Below are 23774 nucleotides of genomic sequence, written 5' to 3'. Positions count from 1 at the left end.
ATACAAGCTAGAGTTATCTGAAAGGAGGGAAACTCAGTTGAGAAAATGTCTCCATAGGATCCATCTGTAAGGCATTTTCTTTCTTTCTTTTAAATTATTTATTTTAACTCCACGTACATTGGTGTTTTGCCTTCATTTACGTCAGTGTGAGAATGTTGGATCCCCTGGAACTGGAGTTATAGGCAATTGTGAGCTGCCAAGTGGATACTGGGAATTGAACCTAGGTCCTCTGGAAGAGCAGCCATTGCTCTTAACCACTGAGCCATCTTTCCAACCTATAAGATATTTCTTAATTAGTTATTGATGGGGGAGGACCCAGCCCATTGTGAGTGGTGCCACCCATGGGCTGGTGGTTCTGGGTTCTATAAGAAAGCAGCACTGAGCAAGCTAAGAGAAGCAAGCCAGTAAGCAGCACTCCTCCATGGTCTCTGCTTCAGCTCCCACCTCCAGGTTCCTGCCTCCAGGTTCCTGCCCCATTTGAGTTCCTGTCCTGCCTTCCTTTGGTGATAAACTGTGATCCAGAAGCTTAAGCTAAATAAACTCTTTCTTCCCCCATGTTGCTTTGGTCCTGGTATTTCATCGCAGCAATAGTAACAATAACTCAGACTGACTAGTCAATATGCACACACCACACACCACACACACACACACACACACACACACACACACACACACACCACACACACCACACACACACACCACACACACCACACACACCACACACACACACCACACACCACACACACCACACACCACACACACACCACACACCACACACCACACACACACCACACACCACACCACACACACACACACACACACACACACACACACACACAATTTCACATGTCCTGTTCACTTACCAAGCATTACAGAATACTCTCAAAATAATCCCATAGGGCTGAGAATGTAGCTTAGTTATAAAGCCTTAGTTTTGGAGACTGGAATTTGGATTTCATATAACTTGCATCATGAAACATTATTCCTTTGATTTTTTTCTTTTCTTTTCTTTCACAACCATTACTTAACAATCTAAACACCACTCTTCGTTTGCAGGCTGTACTGTACAAGAGGCATCAGGGTGGATTTGGCATGAGGGCCACCGGGAGCAAAGGGACCTGCCATTCTGGAACCTAGTTGAAGATTGTAGAAGCAGCAAGTGCAAAACCAATGTCTTACAGTTCCTTTTTCCCTCTTCTTCCTTCCTTCCTTTCTATTTTGTTTTTTGTTTTTGTTTTTGTATTTTTGTTCTGTTTTATTTTTGTGTTTTGAGACAGGGTTTCTCTGTGTAGCCTTGGTTGTCCTGGAACTCATTATGGACCAGGTTGCCCTTGATCTCAGAGATCCACTTGCCTTTACTGGAATTAATAGTGTTCCACCACTGCCAGGCTGGAAGAAATGTCCTGATGTGATCTCCATGCCTTCTCAGTGGGAAGTGCAGCATCCTCAAGTTGTCCCACAAGACCTGTTGAAACTCCTGACTTGCCAACATTTACATCAAACATTTGCAACCTCTGAAAAGGGTTTTCCAAACTTCCCCAAAGAACGAAAAGTGGTTTCTCCTCATTTCTCTGTTTTTCTTTCCTGGTGCTAGAAACAATCTTCTACTTTCCCCCAAATTCCTACCAGGGCACTGTAGTAAGAATTTTGGAATTTTGGTTTCTTTAAAATACACAGAAATATTAGAATATGTTTTCGTTTTAAACCCAGGTGTGTGAATATGGGGCTGCTTCAAAGCAGCTGACTATGATTTGCCTGTGCTCTAGCAGGGGTATGATTTTGCCAACTGCAGATAGTTTCTGCAATTGTGTAACTTTGGAATTCTGGGGGCTCCTCAGAGGATACATAAATGCTAGGGCCCAGAGAGGTGGGGTGGATTGTTGCTTGTTGTTTGCTGTGTTTGTTTGCTGTTATTTGTTTATTGTTGTTTGTTTATTGTTGTTTGCTTGCTGTTGGTTGATATTTGTTAAGTCATTGTCACAAAAAAGAAACAACAAGGGGGCTGGAGAGATGGCTCAGTGGTTAAAAGCACTGACTGCTCTTCCAGAGGTCCTGAGTTCAATTCCCAGCAACAGCATGGTGGCTCACAACCATCTGTAATGGAATCTGATGCCCTCTTCTGGTGTGTCTGAAGACAGCACAACATACACACACACACACACACACACACACACACACACACACACACACACACACATTAAAGGAAGCAAGAAAGAAAGAACAAGAAGAAATTAGATATTGCGAAGATCAAACTTGCCCAAAGGAACTTGAAGTCCCTAATCAACAGGAAGTAGTCTACTGATAATGTCCCCGCTTTCCCCTCCATCCTTTTTCTCTACTATCTAGTGTTAGGGACTTGAAAGGGTGGAAGAAAAGTGGTGGTAAAGTATGGAAGAAAGAACCCACAAAGTAGCCAATGTCTGCCTACAGGTCATGGATTCTTTGTAACAAGTTGCAGTTCTCAGCCAAGCATCTGAAAGTGGCTTGGCAATCTCTATCTCCCTCTTTCTGGGTGCAAGAGAAAGGAGCAAGAGAGTCAGACAAAGACTAGAGAGGAAGGAAGACTATATAAAGGAATCTCTCTCTCTCTCTCTCTCTCTCTCTCTCTCTCTCTCTCTCTCTCTCTCCTCCATCCCCTTCCCTTCCCCTCCTCTTCTCTCTTCCCCTCTCCCCAGGACACTCCCTCAGAACTAAGTCACTGCCTTACTCTAGGTCGTCCCTGGCAGCAGCCTGGACATAATGATTTTGAATACGAGGCAGTGAGGAGCATCAGCCTAACTCAATTCAGAGCATTGCCTTTGGTTCAACTTTTAATGTATCTTTCATCTTTATGTGAAAGATACACATCTCAAGGCTGGGCAAAAGATGTGATATAAAAGATAAATTTCCTTTTCCTGGCTTCAGTCCCTTTTCTACCCTTATTAAATTGTGTTTCACAGAGATAATTGCATGATTTCCATTTTGGGTGTCCTGAGGTCAAACACCCTCAGGTCTTGAGGAACTAGGAATACAGCTAGAATATTTTGGGAGCTTTTATCTCCCTGCCACTGTGTAGGGCAGAACAACATGAACCCTTGAACCAGGCTGGTCAGAAATCCTCCGAGAAGTACCATCTCTCTCAGAATGACTTGAGGTTGAACTTTTGACAGACCACTTAGCAGCTGTTAGTTGTAGTCAGTGACCTGGGTAGCTGTTCTCCAAACAGCCCTGAGAGCCCTCAGGGGCCCAGGTCATACCTCAATCCCTTTGCCCATTTAGAGCTGCTGGAAGCTCATGTTCAGGGCCAAGATGAACTAAGAAAGGTAGTCTCTTTTTTCTGGCTGCCTCCAGGAACTGCTGGAGTTTATTGTGCCTCCTCCTATCTGGTCCCTTGGGGAAGTTGCTTTGTTTACCAAAACCGGTTGCTCCCCCCTGATAGCTATGCCATGCCTTTCTGCTCTGCTGAGCTGTGAGCTACACAGAGGCAGCTTCCAGGTAAGAACACTAGAGACCCAGGCCAGAGTGAAGGTGGTGAGATCTAGAGTGGGATTACCTCGGTTAATATCGTAAGCCTGTCCCGGGGTTTTCCACACTTCCCTTCACAGGAGAAGGAAAAGAACAAAATGACATTTACCTTGGTTATAATAATGTGTTAAGGAAGAGTTTCATGTTTGGACTCCTCCACAATGTTCCATCAAGACTGGTCTTCCTCGGTGGAGGACTGTGTGTATGAAAGTATACCTATCATACGATGAAATTTGCAAACTCCAAGTTACTACTAGTTAGTCTGTCCAGATAGCATTACCGCATGAATCAACCTCATGAAATCTCTCTGTCCTTTAAGTTTTATCAGGACTTTTGAAAGCCTTCTATAGATCTTTGGTAGGAATTTGAGTTATCCAGAACCTAGTTGGTCAGAAAGACAGCAAGATAAAAAACTGCTTAGGAAAAAAAATGACGTATCAATCTCTTGGGCATTGAATCTGTTGGCCGGCACAATTCCTTACTCAGTCTACCCTCTGTGAGGCTGTTCGGAATCTTTGCAATTGATAAAGAATGGAGAAGCTGTGTTCCTTTATGCAGAAGGAGATATTTTTACCTGCCTCCTCTCGCTCGAGCACCACCTCCCAGTGAACATTTACTTTTTTATTTGCCTGTATAAATGATGGCTCTCTACCTCTTAACTGTCTGGATGAGGCACAATGTAGCTTGGCTTCCCAAACACCTGGTTCTTCTTCCGTTTTCTCCCATACACACCAGCATGTCCATCCACTTGTGGTGCTCTTTAGTGATGTATAACTTAACTAAGAGAAGACAAAAGCAGTCACTTGCAAGGCCTAAGAAACATGAGTTTGAGCTAGGCGGTGGTCACACACACTTTCAATCCCAGCACTTGGGAGGCAGAGGCAGATGGATCTCTGAGTTAGAGACCAGCCCGATCTACCTAGCAAATTTGAGAACAGCCAAACAGCCAAGGCTGCACAGAGAAGTCTGGCTTCTTTCTTCTAAGACACTTGGCCTAGAAAATATCCTCCTTGAATGTTTACACTTGCGGACTAAAATTCAAGGGAGGAGCTAAGATCTCTTCGATTGCCTGAGGTCACAGACGTCTATGGCAACATAGACAAGATAAAATAGCAGTAAAGATCAGGGGTTTGGGGTCAAACAGAGCCAAGTATGAGTCCCTTGTATTTATGAAGTGTGTGACCTTGGGCTAAGCACAGATAACATCCAACATTTGCAGATTGCTCTGTGTGCACTGGGCACTGAGCTAAATCTGCCAGATGTATTCAGATCTCATTTCATCCTTAAAATAATCCCATAAGGAAGGCGCTATTAATATCTTCATTTCACAAATGAAAAACTCAAAGCTCAATTGGTTGGGCAGTTAGTCCAAAATCACAGACCCCAGGTTTCAGAGACAAAGCACTGGACTGCAGCCCTGTTGGTTGTACTTTACTTACAAGCAAGAAGAGTCGTAGGGATGGAAAGGGAAGGTACACCCCAAGAGTGTGTCTGCACACAATTATCCCCACTACATAGTGTTCTCTTTTGAGACAGGGTCTCACCGTGTAGACCAGGTTGGCCTCACACTCACAGGCATCCACCTGCCTCTCCCTCTCAGTGCTGGGATGAGCTGTGCCGCCATGCTGGGCCTCACGAAGTAGTCTTATTTCCATTGCCCACTAGCGTTTATCCAGCACTTTACCATTCATCAAGCTCATTTGCACAGTCGACCACTAGAAACTGGCTTAGGGAAGTGAAAAACACAGATACACAAACTGAAACCAGGCCGGGGAGATGGTTCAATGGGTAAAGGCGCATGCCACCCAAGCCTGGAAACCTGAGTTCTGTCCCCCAAACCCACTTAAAGGTTGAAGGAGAGGACCAATTCCACAAAGTTGTCTAGCTTCCACACATGTGCTAGGACATGCATAGCCCTGTATGCACATCACATGCACACATGTATACCAACAGGCACACAATCGTACTAAATAAAAAATTAAAAATGTAGCCTGGGTCGTTTGGTTTGTAAATTCTCTTTTAGTCCTAGAATGTACCAACCATCTTCAACTTTCAATCGGCGAGCTGTGTGTGTGTGTGTGTGTGCTGTGTGCTGTGTGCTGTGTGCTGTGTGTGTGCTGTGTGCTGTGTGCTCTGTGTGTGTGTGTGCTGTGTGCTGTGTGCTGTGTGTGTGCTGTGTGCTGTGTGCTGTGTGTATGTGTGTGTGTGCTGTGTGCTGTGTGCTGTGTGTGTGTGCTGTGAGCTGTGTGTGTGTGTGCTGTGTGTGTGTGTGCTGTGTGCTGTGTGTGTGTGTGTGCTGTGTGTGTGTGTGCTGTGTGTGTGTGTGTGTGTCTGTATAATACATCCTATATATTATTATGAGACGTGGCTATATCCTTAGGTGAATTCTAGTCCTATCTGCCTCTGAATTGTTTCCTTAGCTTGGCAAATCTGGAAACTTTTCTTTTTCTTGATTTTCTGCTTGAGTCTCTCTCCTTTTTGTCAGACAATTCTAATTCCAGTGATGTTGAAGAATGAGACGCCCCATTTGTCTGATACCCACATTCTTTTTTTTTTTTTTTTGGTTCTTTTTTTCGGAGCTGGGGACCGAACCCAGGGCCTTGCGCTTCCTAGGTAATCGCTCTACCACTGAGCTAAATCCCCAGCCCCTGACACCCACATTCTTTCCACAGTTAAATATATGTGCAGGTAGGTAGATGTCATGTTATAAATGGACTTTTTTGATTAATTTATAATTTTGCATGTTTGGAAATCTGAGGATTTCCCCATGTTTTGAGTGGGACTTGAGTCCCACAGGGATCCCAGAGGAACCCATCCTTTGTACCAGATGTAAAAACAGGAAACCAAATGGAGAAAGATAAAGCAGGGGTTCCTCTTCCTGTTAGCCAAGGCTGTTAGGGCTGAGTGAAGCTTACTGAGTCTGCACCAGGCACAGGGTTCAACTACAGGGACTTGGGAGGTGGAACTAGGGTGATCACAAGTTCAAGGTCAGGGTACCAGCTTTACAGAACAAGTTCCAAGGTCTCTCTCTCTCTCTCTCTCTCTCTCTCTCTCTCTCTCTCTCTCTCTCTCTTCCTCTCCCTCTTTCCTTTTCAGTCTTCCTTTGTGTCAAACAAAAGCTTGTCTTTGCTTCCCATAGCCCCTCAAAATTTGCTCCATCTTAAGAATATTCATCATCTTTCTGTTATTTTGAGCAGCCTCCACATCAGACCTAGCTTACAACAGAGGCTTCTAAGCTCCCACGTTTTTTGCCTGCTTCTGTCCTTGTTCCTCTAATCTGAATGGCCAGATGATACAAACTAGCTATTTGTAGCAAAGTAGAGTAACGAAATAATTCACACTAGAGTATGAATGGCTGACTTACTTTACTTTCTTCACAGGTATTTGCATGTTAAAAAGACTGTTTTTCTATGCAAATGAATGTGTGATTGGTGGGAATCCTCTCCGGTGACTGCACAATAAAGTAGCAAACACCCATTAGGCAGAGGCACTTTTGGAAGAAGTGAGCTGTAAGCTAAGTAGAACAACTGACCAGGCACAAGAGCACTAATGTCCTTTTCTCCTACCCAAAGCCTTTGCTTTTGTACAGTACTTAGCATTCAGAGATGCTGTGAAATCCAACTAGGAACATTCAACATCTTCATCCAGAAAACAAGCACTGAGAGTCCATCCCTTTTGCGTGCATATATGTCTGTGTATATATACCTATGTGTGTATATATGTGAACTTGTGTATATGTATGTGATCCTATGTATTATGTATGCACATGTGTGTATGTATCATGTGCATATATGTCTGTACATGTGTACATATGTGTTTACATGCGTATGTGCTTTATGTGTATGTATTACACATGTATGTGTTTGTGCATGTGTTTATATAGTATGCATGTGTGTGCATGCATCTAGATTGTATGCATGTGTGTGCATATGTGTGCACACGTGTGTGTGCGTGTGTGTTATTATTGTTATTATCACTTTTGCAGGTTCTTTTACTTTTTAAATGAATGTCGAAGCAACATTTTTTGTTGTTGTTTAAAAATAGACAGCTTTCGTGGTCCCCAGTGCCTTTCTCCATTGCTAGGCAGTCTGTGACTGGTCACTGAAGGTTATGGTGACCCTTTATGCAATTACTGTCCAGGAGGCCTTATTGTGTGCTGTGAGTGAGTCACCGCCACTCAGAGGCACAGGGTGACTCAGGAGCCTGTTAGGGAGAAGTTAGAAGCTCCCCTGGATTAAAACACCTAAAGCCATAGTCCAGGAAGAAACCAGCACACTTGCTTGGCAGCCAGGGACACTGGTGTGCCTGATATGAGGTGCCCTGGACACTGTGGGCTCCTCCAGTGGGAGAGCACAGTGAAGCAGGGAGTGCTGGGACTTGGAGTCACGTAGGGCTCGGTTTTAGTTCTACTTCTGCTGTACTCTGTAGTCTCAGGCTCCACGCACTCTCTTTGAGCCTCATTTTAAAATGTACTTATTTTTATCATTTTAAAATAATGTGTAACAGTAATTTGTATGGAGTATACGAATATTACGCATATGTGGATATATACATAAATATGTAAAAAATAATGTGTGGTGAGTTATGAATATGGATGCATGTACCCAAAGAGTCCACAAGAGGGCACCAGGTCCCCTAGAACTGGAGTTACAGACAGTTATGAGCCACCATGTGGGTGCTGGGAATAAGAATCTGGATCCTCTGGAGGGGCAGCCAGGGTTCTTAACCACTGAGCCATCTTCCCAGTTCCATCTGTGCCATGCGGTGTGTGTGTGTGTGTGTGTGTGTGTGTGTGTGTGTGTGTGTGTGTGTGTGTAAATGCACATGTAGTGTGTATTTTCTGGCATGGTAGTACCAATACACAGAAGGCAAGGCAGGTGGATCTCTTTGAGTTTGAGCCGAGCCTTGTCTCCATACAGAGTGAGTTACAGCCTAACTAGAGCTACATAGTAAGATAGCGTCTCAAACAAAACAAAGAAATCTATCCGTAAGTGAAAATGGTTCGTCTTAATGAAAATTACTTCATGATATAAATGCTTGGGCAAATGTTGAGAAACATGAAGGTAATCATTATTCCTCTCACTATCGTGGTTGTAAATTGGAATCCAAGTACACAGCTCCCAGAACTAGTAGTAGGGACCAAGCTAAGGGGAGAAGGAGCAGGGCACAATGTCTTTGTCATTGTTTCAGCCAGTGACAAGCCATGCAGTGAGGTTGAAGCCTGTGAAAGAAAAGTCATTCTTTATTTCTTACTGTGTGCCTGTCAGGAGAGTAGTCATTTGTGTCCACACAACTTCCACCTTGGAGAAGAAGATTCTGGAGAAGGGGTCCAAGTGACCTTCACGCAAAAACAGAGCTCAGGCTGAGCCGTGGTTCACCAGGACAGCCATGGAGGCCTAGCTCTGTGAGACAGCAAGGCTTGCAAGAGTTGTTGTAATCCCCTTCCCACTCTCCACCAGCTGTCCTGGGTCCGTGCTGTCTACAAAGCTTCAAGATTCTTGCGTCCTCTGTGGGTCCCCTGCTCACAGTTTGTGCCTTCCTCTGCCATCTCATGCACTCCTCGTCTTCATGGTTCAGTGTCTGGACTTCCATTTTTTTCCCTTTTAAAAAAAAAGCAGTCTCAGCCTGCCCCTCTCTCTCTCTCTCTCTCTCTCTCTCTCTCTCTCTCTCTCTCTCTCTCTCCCTCTCTCCCTCTCTCTCTCTCTCTCTCTCTCTCTCTCTCTCTCTCTCTCTCCCCCCCCACCGCCTCCCTCCACACCAATCACATTCCTGCTTGCTTCTAGCCCGTTCATTATCCTACCTCACTCCCCTTCATTCCTAGAAAACAGCTCACCCAGACTCCCCCTCCCCCTCCAGCTCATGCCCACCTTCCATAAATTCCAGCAGCCTGGCAAACAGTAACTTCAGCCTCACTTCACAGCTCTCCGAGTTTATACTACTTACTACGCTCCTCCTCGCTATTGCTCTCTAGGACCGGGGGTGGGGTGCTTCACTTAAAAAAAAATCTAGGCATAAGTTGAACCTACAGTTAGGTTGACTCCCAAATGTCCACGTTTCTTTCTTTCTTTTTCTTTTTTTAAATCAGTGGCTTGGATTTATGCTCTGTAACATGGTGAACGACGACTAGATCCTTCAGGGAACAACAGGGAAGAAATAGAAAAAAAAATTTATATATATAACCTAACTCGATCCACACAAACATTAGCCCTGGGTCCACCCACCGCATCCCCTGCTCCCCCAACTCCAAGCTCACGGACCTTGGCTTTTTTCCCTTCTGGGTCATTTATTCCACTCATTCTGAGCTCAGATTGCCTCTGAGTCTGTATGTGTGCACACGTGTGTGTGGCCACTGCTGGCTTTCCAAAGGGCTCACCTCTCTACTGCCATTTTGCTAGGACACTGCTCCTTCGGATCTTACTCTCCCTCTTTCTCTCCCTGCCCCCAACTCAGCCTGAGCCTTTTCCTGTCTCTTAACTCCACCAGTGCAGTAGCAACTAGCCGAGCTGCTGGCGTGCGAGTAAGCGAGTGTGAGTGTGAGTGCGCGTGAGTGCGCGTGAGTGTGTGTGTGTGTGTGTGTGTGTGTGTGTGTGTGTGTCTGCGTGCGCAGCTAGGCCAAGCCTGCAAGCCTGCCTGTCACTGGAGAGTTTTAGTTTGCATTCAGAAGAAAGGAGGAGGGGAGACAAGAGGGAAGGAGGAAAGGTGGAGGGGGGAAGTGAGGGGGGTGCGGAGAAGGGAGGGAGAATGTCTTGTTTGTGGCTTGTCAGCAATTGCTTGAGACAAGCTTCCATGTGTGAAAGCTACTTGGCATGAATGCCTGGGCCGTACCAAGTGTCACCGCAGCAAGAGGGGGAGACAGAAGAAAAACAGATCAGACCAGAGCAGACAATAGGCCCCTAAAGTGTTCCCCCTAAGTTGCTTTGATGTTGTCCTGGTGTCTTGATACCAGGAGGCCAGGGATTGCTGGAAAAGGGTCTTTTTTGTCTTCGTTCACTTCCCTCCAGTTTCTGCAATGATTCTCCAGAATCTCTGCTCATGAAAAAGGTAAGCACTCTAACAATTCCTTCTTCTGTGGCAAGCTTGCTCGCCAGTGCTTGGAAGTGGGGGTCTCATTCCTGCGCTGCTCAGGAGGAGCGCTTGGGTCCTGCGATTGGAGCTGCTGCTGTGCCCCTGAAGTCTTTGCCAGACGCTTAGGGCTGGGGATGGCCCCTCTTTCCAGGGAACCCCAGTAACACGATCTGTGCCTCTGGGTTGGTGGGGGGAGAAGGGGTGGAAGGAGAGGGGTGGGAGGAGGATGGGAGGGTGGAGGGTGGGAGGGAAAAAAAGAGAGAGGGAGAGAAGCCTGGAGGAGAGGAAGAGAAGGGCAGAGCCCTATTTCAGAGAAGCCCCAGCCCGGAGCCCAAAGAGGCCTTGGGAGCTCCGCGCTGTGCTTTCGCAGGCTGAGCGAGGCTGCCTAGAGCTGTACTCAGTGACTGCAGAGATCGCATGGCGCTTTGTGTGTGCGAGTATGCCTGTGGGTCTGGGTGTGTGTGTAGACCTCCCACACACTGCCCTGGCTTGTCTCGTAGTGAAGGGGAGGTACCCCCAGTCCTGATCACCCAGACCAGACTCGCAGGAAGAGAGCGGCATGGCCGGCCAGAAGGGTGAGCGAGAGGACTGCCCCGAGACATCCACAAACTTTTCCAGTTTCGGGGAATTCTCTGCTCCGAGATACTATAAAGGAGTTGTTGGGTGCTCCGGGCCTCAGTTTACCCAATCTGTGAAAGCGGGAGAGCCGACTGGGGATGCCGCACGTCTCCCAGGGGTGAAGCCAAACAGAGCAGCCCACTCCATGTAACTGTGTGGCGAAATCTTCTGGCTGGCAATGCTGTGGAATCACAAAGTAGAAGTGTGACCATTATTCCTGATTATCGCCGTCATGACGATAAAACCGTCATTAAAGACACCGGGAGACAAACAGACCGGCGAGCACAGATCAAGTGTCTGACCATTTCTAATGAAACAAAAACCCCCTTTCCACCTGTTGGCTTCTGTCCTTTTCTCTTGTGTCTTTTCCTTAGATTTATTGGCCGATTTGTAGAGAGAATGGAGTGGGAGGGGTTGGGTTTCCCTTTCCTCCTCCTTCATCATACATATATATGTATTTAAAGGTCAATATAAGATTCTCACCGGGAAAACGCGCCTCCTGTTAAAGGCCTTTTATTCAAGACCTTGTGTTTTCTGGCGCTGGCAGGGTGTGCGTGCACATTTGTAAACTACCTTGGAGGTTAAAGATTTTTATTGTGGCTTTTGGAGATTAAATGAGATTTATTTACAATTGCCATTTATCAGAGAGTAAATATCAGTGTGGAGGGGTAAGAATGTGACGGCTGTTTATTCTCTGGCGGTTTTGTGGATAAAACCTTTTGCTTTTTTAAAGTGGCGTCTCAAGAACCGGGAGGAAGGGAGGCTGAAGTCAGTATCTAATATCAATCTTACACATGGTTGTTTGGGAGAGGAAAAAATGTCTGCTTATGGTTTTGAATTGTGAATTTCTTCTGCCTTTACATGGTTCTAGCCCTCTTGAAATTCCCTATGGGTTCTGATTGCCTGGTTTTAGGTTCTCTGTGACTCTGTCTTACTGTTTGTTCAAAAAAAAAACCTGTGGAGATCTGCGTGGGGCTGTGACCCCTTCTAACCTAACTCAAATGTTTCAGATGGTCTGTGATAGCCCAAGATGCGAGCAAAGAGCCATCCCTGGCTCAGAGTATTTGTGCTCTTCCCATAGAGGCCTGGAAACCTAGATGCTGGGTGTGGGAGAGGAGGAGAGAAAGGCATTAGGGGCCTCCATCTGGTATGAAGGTCCCAGAACTTCTTTATTCTATTTTAATGTCTTACATCTTCAGACTTAATCGTCATCTGCCGCGAAGGCTGAAGTGCTCCCTGTAATTCGTCTTTGGCAAGCTTCTGGGTCCAGATATCTTTTTTCAAACGTTAGCATTTCAGAACTAGAAGGGAGGCGAAAGGTTACGTGTCATGTTTTTAGATGGGGGTGCTTGGTGAAGCTGACTGAAGCACAAGGGTCCCAAGCCCTATGAAGGTTGTCACGCGGCCACTCCAGTGTCATCACTGCTCGCTCCTGCTCCCCTGTGCGTAGGCACCTTTCCCTGATCCACTCAATGCTCTGGGTTCAGCCAGCACCCTGAGCCAGGTTCATGTCACAACAGGACACAAGCACAGGAGGCGACGGTTGCCCCGTTGATTTGCATCAGGGTACGGCTTTTTGAGGATGTAGGAAAAATGTAAGATGCCCATTCCCAGGCGATGTCTTCTTGATGGTATGATCCACAGGAGCCACAGAATCACACGAACCAGTGGTTCCAACACCGGGAGTGCATACTAAACGGAACGTAGGCATCACAATGCAGCATAAAGCTGTAGAAGTTATCAGCCTTCTAAACTGTCATTTCTGTCTACGTGATTGAGGTCCCCTGTTCCAATCTCACTGAGCCCAACAACCCCAGTGGCTGAAGAAAATGCCCACCCTAACCTCTGCACCCTGTATACACCCAGAGACACAATAACATCTGTTAACCCTTCCCTCACACTTGTTGTGAGGTGGCCGATATAATAGTCATTACCTAAGTGATTAGCATTCGCTGTAGTCTCTCCCTAAGGCCTAATGGGTGTTGGAGGTCTGGTCAGGGAGTTTCCCTTTACTTCTCCCATGGTTCCTGGGCTAATGCTAAAGACTTAGGTGCAGGAAATTCCACCATTATCGTTGTCGTTTTGGAATTCCAAAGACAATATTGCAATAAAATGGTCTTCCCCACCCCTCCCAGCATAGCCTACTCTCTAACTATAAGGCAAAATCTTACCAAAAACCAGTTCAGCCAATCCCATTTGGGGTCAGGTTATTAAACTCTTACTGGTTTGGTGATGTCAGAAGTACACCGTACTTCCTCTTTAGTCTGCCCTGGAGAGAACACACACCCATGCCGCCAGTCACTTCTAAAGAGTCACTTAGCGCTCATCCCAGTGTCTTCTTCATGTGCCTTTCTGTAGTACCCAGGTAATGCTGTCTTCAGCGTCGTCAACCTGCTTCATCTTCCTTTTGAAGATTAACTTAACGGTTTAGAGAGAAGACGGACATGCCCCCCACATTCACATAAGTCACAGGTTCGGTGCCTACATTCCAGGAGCCCACACACATTGTGTAGTTAAGTCACGTCACAGGCAAAATGAGAGTCATTTCAATGTACCCGGTGTTGTTACCCAGTGACGTGCTCAAGCCCACGTTGTGGCAACAACCTAAACCAGAAGCTTGTCACGTCTGCCTTTGGAACCCGTGGCTTAGGCCTTCTCTCTCAGCAGGGCGCACTCGATTCAATGTCTTTGATCACTTCGGACACACTCCCCTAGACGTGTCACTGAGTGAAACGGAACCTGTTAGGGAGGCAGCTCGAGTTGGCATTAGAGAGAGTCGCCCAAAGAGGGTAAGGGAGTCGGATGATTAAAATGAGGATCTGGGTAGAAGGAAGATTTAACCGACAACCAGAGAGCAGGTAATAGAGGTCAATCTTATGTCTAAGAGACGTAAAAATGAAGGCTGTTAGGATGTTTTTAAATGTTCCGTGTACAGACACTTGTATAAGTGCTTCTAGTCCCACTACAGGCAAAACCAACACCAGTGCAAGGCACTCCCTTAACTCATTAGTTACAAATGATGTGTTTGCATGTAATTGTACAGAACGAAATTGGTGGAGTTCTCCCCACAAGAGACATAAAGAAAAGATATAAAGTGGAGACTTCATTTCTTTTAAGCTTTGGCACCTTAATGCAAACTAAGACCAGTGCTTAGTCCTCTACTGTAGCAACTCTTGATTGCTCTCCTCAGGTTACATTTGAGTAAGGTTCTGTGAGTCATCCAAGGAGGGGCAAGGCAAGCCCGGGGTGAGATGGCTAACCAATTAAATGGTCTGTTAGGACAGCAGTTTGAGTTGTGACCCTTTGAGGGGGCCGGTCAAATGACGGCCTCACAGGGGTCTTCAAAGACCATCTGAAAACAGATGTGTATGAAAGCAGATGTGTATGTTGCAATTCATAACAGTAGCAAAATTACAGTTACAAAGTAGCAACAAGGTAAGTTTATGGTTGGGGGTCACCACAACATGGGGAACGGTATTAAAGGGACCCAGAGTAGGAAGACTGAGAACCACTGTGTTAGAGCATCTCCTCAGTAGATGGGAAAGAGAAGTGAGGGTCACACAATTCAGATCGAAGGCTCTTGTGGTGACAGAAAGAGCCTTGGTTTGGGCATCCCACCCCCTGCCTTTTTATTTTATATTTTATATTTAAACCGAAAACAAAATTCTAGGGATTTTTAACAATAGTTTTAGTTAGTTAATCAGAGAAAGGGGTTCCTAGTTCTGACTTAATGGTGACAGGTTCTCTATAAAGGACTTTATACCAGCTTTTGGCTTGAGTTTGACAGAATCCTTGTTCTCCACTCTGGATTCTCATTGGACTGAAGGATTTGGTCTAAGTCATCTTTATGGATCCCTTCAGCTTTTCTAGTCAGTTGTTTTTGTGATTCTGTGAATAGACTAACGTGACAGTCTAGCCATCTACATGACGACCAATTTAAGAGCTGCGGCTGCCAAATAAATACAGTGGGCTTTGTGGATATATAGAATAAATGTATACACATATGCATCCATACAAACTATATTGACATTTCGAAGTGAAAGCATGTTAGGAAAGAGTGGAATTTTAATTTATGGATTGCAAGAGAATTTGCCAGTCAGCATGCAGGCACATGTGCAAGAGACTAAAGAACCATTTTCAAAAGAATAAGCTGTTTTGAATGCACGTCTTCCTGTATAATAAGTATGAATTTAAAATGGATGGGCACTGGGTGCATCTCGTAGCTTCACTGTGCTCACATGCTCTCTCATGGCAACCACGCGGTTCCTTTTTGCATTGCGGCCACATACTGTTTTGAGGGTGCAAAGGACTCGTTTAAGCAACTGGAGTACTGACCGTTCATGTCCTACGTGTCCTATTCATTGCGTGCTGGGGGACAGCAGGCCTAGTGACAGTCTTTATCATATGCAACTCACGAAAGTTCTTGTGGAAGAAGAACCTTTTGCTAAGTAAGTTGCAGATTGTGTGTGTGCCTGTATAGTCTATATGCCCAGCTTAGGGTGTGAGTAACAGACTGAATGGTGACATATCCAGACAGAGAGGCTAGAGAATGAACCTTCTTTCCATTCATTATGTCCCCTCCATCAGTCATCTCAAGAACCATTTAGAGTTGGACAAACCTTTGAAAGATATAATTTAATTTTTTGCATGATAGCTCTTTTTAAAAAGGAAAAAGATTTATTTATTTATATGAGCATGCTGTAGCTGGTTGTAAGCCACCATGTGGTTGCTGGGAATTGAAATCAGGATCTCTGGAAGAATAGTCAGTGCCCTTAACCATTGAGCTATCCCTCCAGCCCCCATGATAGCTCTTAATGCAATTTTTAGAACCCCAGAATAAATTCTCCTATCATGTTTTAAGAATATCATCTTGCTGTAGCAGGGGAGACCATCTCAAGCCTGTGTTGACAGTTAGTAAACCAGCAACTCTTTTAATTGGTCTCAAAAATTTTTTTTATCTGAAGAAATATATAGTGTCTAAGATATAATTACTTTCTAACTCCAAAAGGGGATTTGAGGAGCGTGCATAATTATCTTTTACTTATTCTTTTATTCCGGGTTATTAAAAATTCCTAACAGTGGGTCTCTTGTTTATTTCCTAATCACCCTAAAATGTACATAGTAATAGAAATATACTAGTGACTTCAGAGGTAGAGAAGCTGGGATGGATTTATCAGCAAGCGTTGTAGCGGTGTGATTGTACTCGGCAGACATGTGTGGAATATTTAGTTGTCGATGGATGCCAGCAGGGTAATATCTCAATGCAGCACTGCCGCTCAGTTCATCCACCATAATCCAAGTAGTTACCGAGTGTTTTTACGTCACTCGATGATTAAAAATACCTTGAAGTCTAAAGTTTTGGAAAGCTTTTATAAGTCCACAAAAAAACCCAAAATGACTCCTCCCCCCCCCCCCCCCCCGGAAAATAACAAATACAGAACCCAAACTGCCATGAGTGGCCTTTGGAAGGAGCCACGCCCCCACCAGCTAAGAAGGAAATCCTGCGGTCTGATGCCGCTATCCTGTCATCTAGGCACACTTGATTTTGTTTTAGGCATTGGCGGGTACAGCTAGCGGAGAACTGGTACTGGGGATCTGTGGACGAGGGAAGGGCGGACAAGGGACTGGCTGAGTGAATGGTCAGGGGCATGTTTGCTCTCGCCGTGGAGGTTTGGTGGTTTACTGGAGGGAAGTACACAAGCGCCCAAGAATCCAAGGCAGCATAGTCTAAAAAATCAGGACTTGAACTCGCATGTCAGGGCCCAGGATCCCTCAGTCTACACTGTCTCTGCTTTGTCTTTTTGAAACTAGATCCCTAGACCCAAACTACCACACCCCTTCTGGACCATCTCGGGTGAGCATGTACCTAGGCATCCTGCACTGGCTTCATCTGCCTCCTCCGTTAGTCTGTTGTATCCTCGAGGGTCGTGATGAGTGTTTATTTAGTCTTTGTACCTTAACGCCTAGGGCAGGGTGAAACAGAAAAGGGAGTAAATCAATGTAGTTGAACAAACAATTTTCATTAGAAATAGCTTCTTACCGGCACTGGGGAGACAGAGCAGTGGGTAAAGTGCTTGCCTTGAAAGCAGGAAGAGCTGAGGACCCGAGGTCAGATCCCGGGCACCCGTGTAGAAAGCCAGACCTTGTGGCGTGTTTGTAACTGCAGCACTGGACTGGGGTGTGGAGGGGAGGGGTGGAGCTTGTGGAGACAGGCAGCGCTCCTTGGTTCGCTGACTCAACAAAACCCAAAATCCGGGTTCTCCGAGAGACCCTGCCTCAAGAAAAAGAAAAGGTGGAGAGTAGTAAAGGAAGACACTTGACAGCCACCTCCAGCCTCCACACGCATCCACATGGGCAAGCGCAAGCGCACCCTCACACATAGGCGCACGCACACATGCATCACGGACACACGAAAAGGGGAAAACCCACAGCTTCCAAATAACTTCTTAAGAAAGATTTCTCTCCTTAGTTATATGAGTACTCTACCTGCATGTACACCTGCAGGTCAGAGGAGAGCATCAGAACTCATTACAGATGGTTGTGAGCCACCATGTGGTTGCTGGGAATTGAACTCAGGTCCTCTGGAAGAGCAGTCAGTGCTCTTAACTGCTGAGCCATCTCTCCAGCCCCAAGAGTTTATATTTTATGTCAAAAAAAGACACTCAGTTGATGGTTACCCTTTCCTAACCCGTTTTGGGGTCATTTACTGATTTTTAGGCAGTAGCTAAAGAGATGTTTCCTGAGAAATTCTACACAGTCAGACAACAGCAAGGCCTGGACTCCGGACATCTGAACAATCAGAAATAAAAAAGCAATTTATGCCTTAATTTTCTAAACATAGGTGTTAGTGCAGAACTTCCCGCCCCCACCCAGGGCAAAGAACCAACACACTCAAGTTTCCTCAAGCAAAGGGGCATTTATAGTGAGGGTGCCCACAGCCAAGGGCATCAGAACTGGATGCCTGTCCAGGACTGTGCCAGCTCTAAGGACAGCAACATGACAATCTCGGCATCTCCCTGCTGCTCCTGTCTCCTTCGGTTCCCTGTGACCTAAGGCTTTTTGCTTTATTATGGGAGCACCTTTTAATTTTATAGCTTTTTTCTTTTTTTGCTGATGCCTAACTGTTGTTTCTTAGACTTGCCCACACTCCCATGTCCAGCTTCTGCCAGGCCCTTTCCGTGACTTCTGGTTCATAATCTTTCAGTTATACTTTTCCTGATGACTGCTTTATTTTCTCAGAGACCTTTCTTCTTAGCTCACATTCCTGAGAATCCGGTTAGTCCCTTTTATCTTTTCTTTGTCACACCTATGATTCTTGGCTGACTGTGGATGTAGTTGTTTAAGAGTTCAACGTTCTACCATGGTATATAGAGGAGGGAGGAACAGAGCTGTTTCTGTTTGATGTGAGCAGGGAGGCTTTTTTGGTAGGAACTGTGGAAGGGCAACATGTTTGACATATCTAATATAAGCCCATTATGAGCGTCTAAGTTAAGAACAACCAGGTTATTAAAAATTAAAATGTTTCATCGGTGATAATTAGTATAACTGTGATAAGAAAGCCATGGGGCAGATAGCAAACCCATAACCGAGAAAGAAACAGGGGAGACGAAAGAGAGTTAGAGTTAGCTCTTATGTATCATGTTGTACACTTGTTAAACAACCAGAGTAAGCAATTGCTGAGCATGAACATATGTTGACACAGATCCCAGAGGCTAGCTTACAAAGCAAGCATAACCCTGGAATTGAAGACCAGGGAGACAAAGAGAAATATTAAACTCCATAGGGAGTTTGGGCCTGGACGTTCTCCCTGTGTGTTTTCCCCTAGGCTTCCCGCGCACGTCTATTCTTGATCCTTTTTATCTGAACAACCTGAACTGGACCGGTGATACAGCCATGGACTGTTTAATCTCTCTCCAACTCACTCTACTCCCCTGTCAAATACAGACAATACTAATTATTTCAATACCTTATAATATGAATTAAATTAGACGGGACCGTATCTTTAAGGTAAGTAAGATATTACCTGGCATTAAAGGTCCTCGTTTGATTGTAGCAATTACTTTAATACACAGAAAGGAAGGAAATGCTGATGAGATAATATGCTGAGGAAAATTTCACTTGTTACATCATTGACTCCTTGGAGCAGCCCTGAGAGACTTGTGTTTCTACTTTATGAATGAGAAAACAATAACAAGGTTGCCAGGGATGTAGCCTAGGAATAGTACTTTTGTCTAGCATATACAAAGCCCAGAGTTTGACCCCCCAGGACCCCACCCACTCCCATAAAAACAAAAGCCCCAAGAGGGAAAGCGTATATAATTATCTGTCATGAGCCAAATGAGGTAAGCTAAACTTTTTCATACGCTGCTGTTATTAATATTTCCATCTCATAGTTGGGAATGCTGAGATCCTGGAAATGTAACTTGTCCAAGGTCCCATAACTAGTAAATGATAGTCACAGCTGCGGTCTATGTCTTTTAAATCCAGGCAGTCTGGCTCCAGAAGTCTCCAGAGTTCTAGATAGCACGGAGTCAGGGTTCGGGTCTTACTAATGGTGCTAGTTCAGTTCACTCCTAGAGGTGCGTACGGACTGAACGCGGGTCTGTGGTACACACGCAGCTGGAATGCACACGGAATCCAAGTCCTGTGATGGGATAGGTGAGGGCGACTTCTGGAACAGGTACAGACATTTTTTAAAAATAACTTAAACATATCAAAACTTATTTAGATATGTTTCTCTGAGATCCAAAGAAACGATTTAACAAGCGTGTGAAGGATGTCTGTTGTCTCAGGCAATCAAAAGTGAGCATGATTTGGTGAGGAATCAAAGATGACACCTGAACCCCTACCGTTAAGCTGCGTTCATTCTGGTGGAGGGAGACAGGTAACCCCACAACTAATTTTAAACCAGGTAGCAATGGACCAAGAACTGCAGCAGTCAAGGGAGAGGAAGGTTAACCTGGTGGTGATGAGCATGGTAGAGGGACCGGGGAAGGCACCATGCAGGAGGTGACATTTACAATTGTCCTTTAGGGACAACTTCAGAAGTCCCAGAAGCCTTCTATAATTTCCTTTTTCTTCACACTTGTGATTTTCTAAAATAGTATTAAAAAGATAACTTTATATCGCAATATAGCACTCACATAACATGTATGCAGTGTTTTCAAAGATGAGGTTCTTTGAGGGAAAATGGAAAAATATCCACTCTTAATACTCATATGACAGTATTGGTATTTTCCCAGTCTGCACTGATGTAGATGCCTATTACTGGAGTCAGGAAATGGAATTGTCCAGTCTGTGTTTTCAAGGTTGGGGCTCCAAAGCTGTGGGCCAGCTGCCTGGGCTCCAAATGGTGTGTTTACATGTTCTCGGTAACACTAAGGAAAGCCTAGGAAGATCCAGGCTTCCTCCTCCTCCTCCTCCTCTCCCTCCTCCTCCTCCTTTTCCTCCTCCTCTTCCTCCTTACTTCCTACTCTTCATCCTCCCCTCTTCCTCCTCTTCCTAACTTCCTCCCCTTCCTCTTCTTCCTCCTCTTCCTCCTCCCTTCTTCCTCTTTCTCTCTCCTCTTCTTCCTCCTCATCTTCCTGACTTCCTCCTCCTCTCCTCTTCCTCCTTCTGCTCCTCCTGCTCCTCCTCTTCTCTCTAAGGTTTATTTATTATGAGTGTTTTGCTTACACGTATGTCTGAGTGCCATGCGTCTGCCTAGTGCCCTCGGAGATCAGAAGAGAGCTTTGGATTCTCTGAAACTGGAGATATGGCTGGAACTAAGCCGCCATGTGAGCCTGGGTTCTTCTTCACGAACAAGTGCTCCTAACCACTGAGCTATCTCTCCAAACCCCCATTTATCTTTAGTTCTTTGATTAGAGATTTTAATTTGTAATTCGAATTTCCCAATTTTCACTACATTTAGCACCAGATTTTCTGGATTCTTTTTTTTTTTTTTTTGGTTCTTTTTTTCGGAGCTGGGGACCGAACCCAGGGCCTTGCGCTTCCTAGGTGGATTCTTTTTTTAAAGGCCACACCTATTTGAGACGTCCTATGTTGTCTCCATAAGTATACTTGTGGCTGTTGGTTTGTGTCTTCTGGTTGTTGATCAGATTGAGTTGCTCATTCCCACTCTAGCTCAAGGAAGGCACCACACAGACATCTGCTGCATTTGGTTTCAGTTCACTGGCATATTCAATTCTGCACTGCAAAACAGAAACCCAAGAAAGAGCTCTTGACTGGGTGCCTTCTGTTCAAGTCTTCTCCCCCCAAACTTTTGTCGACGAGCTCTTTCCTTCTTCCAAAGACCCAACTCAAATGCTATTTTCCTCCGTTCTTAGAGGTAAAGGGGCTACAGCGCCAGCATACTCATGTTATCTTCCAGTTTCTCTCCAGTGGCCATAACAGCTTCATGTATTTATTACCACAGATCACTTATAGCCAGTACAGAAGGGAGTTGATGTGCTGGTTAATTTACCATCAGCTTGACACAGCTTCAGGAAGAAAGACCCTCAACTGAGAATATACCCCCATTGAATTGCCTGTGGCCAAATCTGTTTGGTATTTTCTTGATTAATGATTGATGTTGGGAGGATTCCAGGCAGAGCCACTTCTGTTCAGGTCATCCTGGGTTGTATAAGAAAGCACAATGCTCAAGTCATGAGGAGCAAGCCATTAAGCAGTGTTCCCTCCCGGCTTCTGCTTCAGTTTCTGCCTCCAGGTTCCTTCCATGACTTCCCTCAGTGATGGTGTGTGACCTGGGACGCAGAAGCCGTACGAACCCTTTCTTCTCCAAGTTGCTTTTGGTTAGGGTGTTTATTGCAGCAATAGAAAACGCAGCAGGATTTTAATTCCATGTATCCAGAGACTACGGAACCACAAAAAGGTAGCCTTGACTACCAAGGGCTATTCATAATTGCTTACTGCACTCAACCAAATTGAATTTTTGCCTTGGTTGTCTTGGCTTTGGGCATGATGGCCTGGATATCTGTGCGTCACCTCTCTGTAAGGAGGAAGCGTTTTAAGTCGGTCATGGTAGCTCCTGTATTACCTATCTTAGCACTCGGACGCTGAGGCGCACTCAGACACTGAGGCGCACTCGGACGCTGAGGCGCACTCGGTCGCTGAGGCAGGGGAATTGCTGTGATTTTGAAGCCAACCTGGGCTACATAGCAAGTACCAAGCCATCCTGGGCTAGAGAGTGAGGCCCCCTAGTGATAGGCAAATGTAACAGCAAACAAAAACGTCAATGATTTTAGGATGAGAGCGATCGCATGCTGTGACCATTTATTGTAATTATTATTAATAAGCATCAACAAAGCAGTATGAAGGGATAAAATTGCTTCCTCTGCTTGCTTCTGCAGGCAGAGTTGGGAGGCTTGGTAAGCTAACTGACCCCTTCCATCTTTAATATCTAGGATTCTTTGAAATTTCATGTAGACAAGTGCAAGCTAATGTTCACTGGAAGGAACAACCGAAGCAGCTTCCACTCACTGATGGGCTCTGAATTACTCCACTTGTAAGTGCTCAGGAAAAAGATCTCAGATTCATTGTGGATTGCTCAATGGAGACATCTGCTCGCCGCGCAGCAGCAGTCAGAAGAATGAATGAGAGATAATAGGCTGTATTAACTTTGAGAATGGGATAAAGAAGAATGCAGAAAATAATATAGTGCACATAATTTGGCATTGACTATTTCTGTAATTACAATAAAACATTTTAATGATATACATTGATGTTATGACTTCACCTTAAAATCAGAATTCAGCACTGGGTCCTTTCACTTCAAAAGAAAACAGAGCAGAATTGTAAAGGATGCAGAGAAAAACAACAGACACTCTCAGAGACACGCAAGGGACTCGCCTGTAATGAGGAACCAAAAAGACAAGGACATTTTAATTTGCGTAAAGGGGAGTGGGGTGGGGTGGTGGATGATGACATTGTATAAATTTATTTAAAATTAATGAAAGTTTCAGAAAATTGCTAGAGCTAGCGCCTGATTATCCTTGGTAATGGAGGTCGGAGATAGGCAGGATAATTGAAATCCCCGATTATCTCCAACCTTCATTTTAGCCATTAGCGGTAGCATCCTGCCCTAGCACAGTCTTAACAATGAGTAAAAATGGGAAGCCCAACAGCCCAGGGTTTGTGAAGTGGACAGCCCTGGGAAAGGCAGCCTGGGATGGTAGGCTACTGTGCCTTACGCCACCAGGAAGCCTAAATTCCAGTTCCTGCTCTCTGTCCATCGTCTGCAGGGCCTGCAGTATTGTACTTAACTTCCGTCCTGGTGCCTAGCGTTGCTGGAAAAACTAAAGGATCTGGTTGGAAACGGTTATGAGCTCCACCGCTCGGGGTTGGGGGCGGCTGCGGCGGCTTTCTCGCCAGTCTCAGGCTCTGGCATGGCTCCTAGCTTCCAGGTCTTACACACTCTGTAGTCCCTTCACTCAGCATCTTGCTCCTTGTGCTCTTAGATGGCGATTTCAGAAGGTTAGTGAGAAGATGCCCGTTATCCTCAGAAGCATCCTCCCCGACCCAGGCTCCTGGGGAGCCTACAGACTAGAGATGACACCGATGCTGCTGGCCTCTCAGTTCGTCTACAGAGT

At 45.3% G+C, this 23774-nt stretch overlaps 2 long non-coding RNA genes across 4 annotated transcripts; one reads left to right on the top strand and one right to left on the bottom strand.

Annotated features, from left to right (window-relative positions):
* Nucleotides 1-8493: 8493 nt before the first annotated feature.
* LOC102549654 (uncharacterized) lies at nucleotides 8494-10033 on the bottom strand. Its single transcript, XR_015672349.1, has 3 exons — nucleotides 9762-10033; nucleotides 9531-9634; nucleotides 8494-9104 (listed from the first exon to the last, which is right to left on the bottom strand). It is a non-coding gene; the product is annotated as an uncharacterized LOC102549654 (long non-coding RNA).
* A 341-nt stretch (nucleotides 10034-10374) lies between these two features.
* LOC147996438 (uncharacterized) lies at nucleotides 10375-22899 on the top strand. 3 transcript variants are annotated; one of them, XR_015672348.1, is made up of 4 exons: nucleotides 10375-10545; nucleotides 19013-19194; nucleotides 19765-19867; nucleotides 22590-22899. It is a non-coding gene; the product is annotated as an uncharacterized LOC147996438 (long non-coding RNA). The 3 variants fall into 3 exon arrangements; XR_015672346.1 differs by having other exon boundaries at nucleotides 19754-19867; XR_015672347.1 differs by lacking the exons at nucleotides 19013-19194; nucleotides 19765-19867; nucleotides 22590-22899 and adding an exon at nucleotides 11070-11859.
* Nucleotides 22900-23774: the final 875 nt, after the last annotated feature.

This window comes from Rattus norvegicus, chromosome 2 (assembly GCF_021556685.1).
Source record: "Rattus norvegicus strain SHRSP/BbbUtx chromosome 2, alternate assembly SHRSP_T2T, whole genome shotgun sequence".
NCBI lineage: Eukaryota > Metazoa > Chordata > Mammalia > Rodentia > Muridae > Rattus > Rattus norvegicus.
Note: the sequence above shows the minus strand (reverse complement) of the source record. Positions and strands in the feature narration are given on the sequence as shown.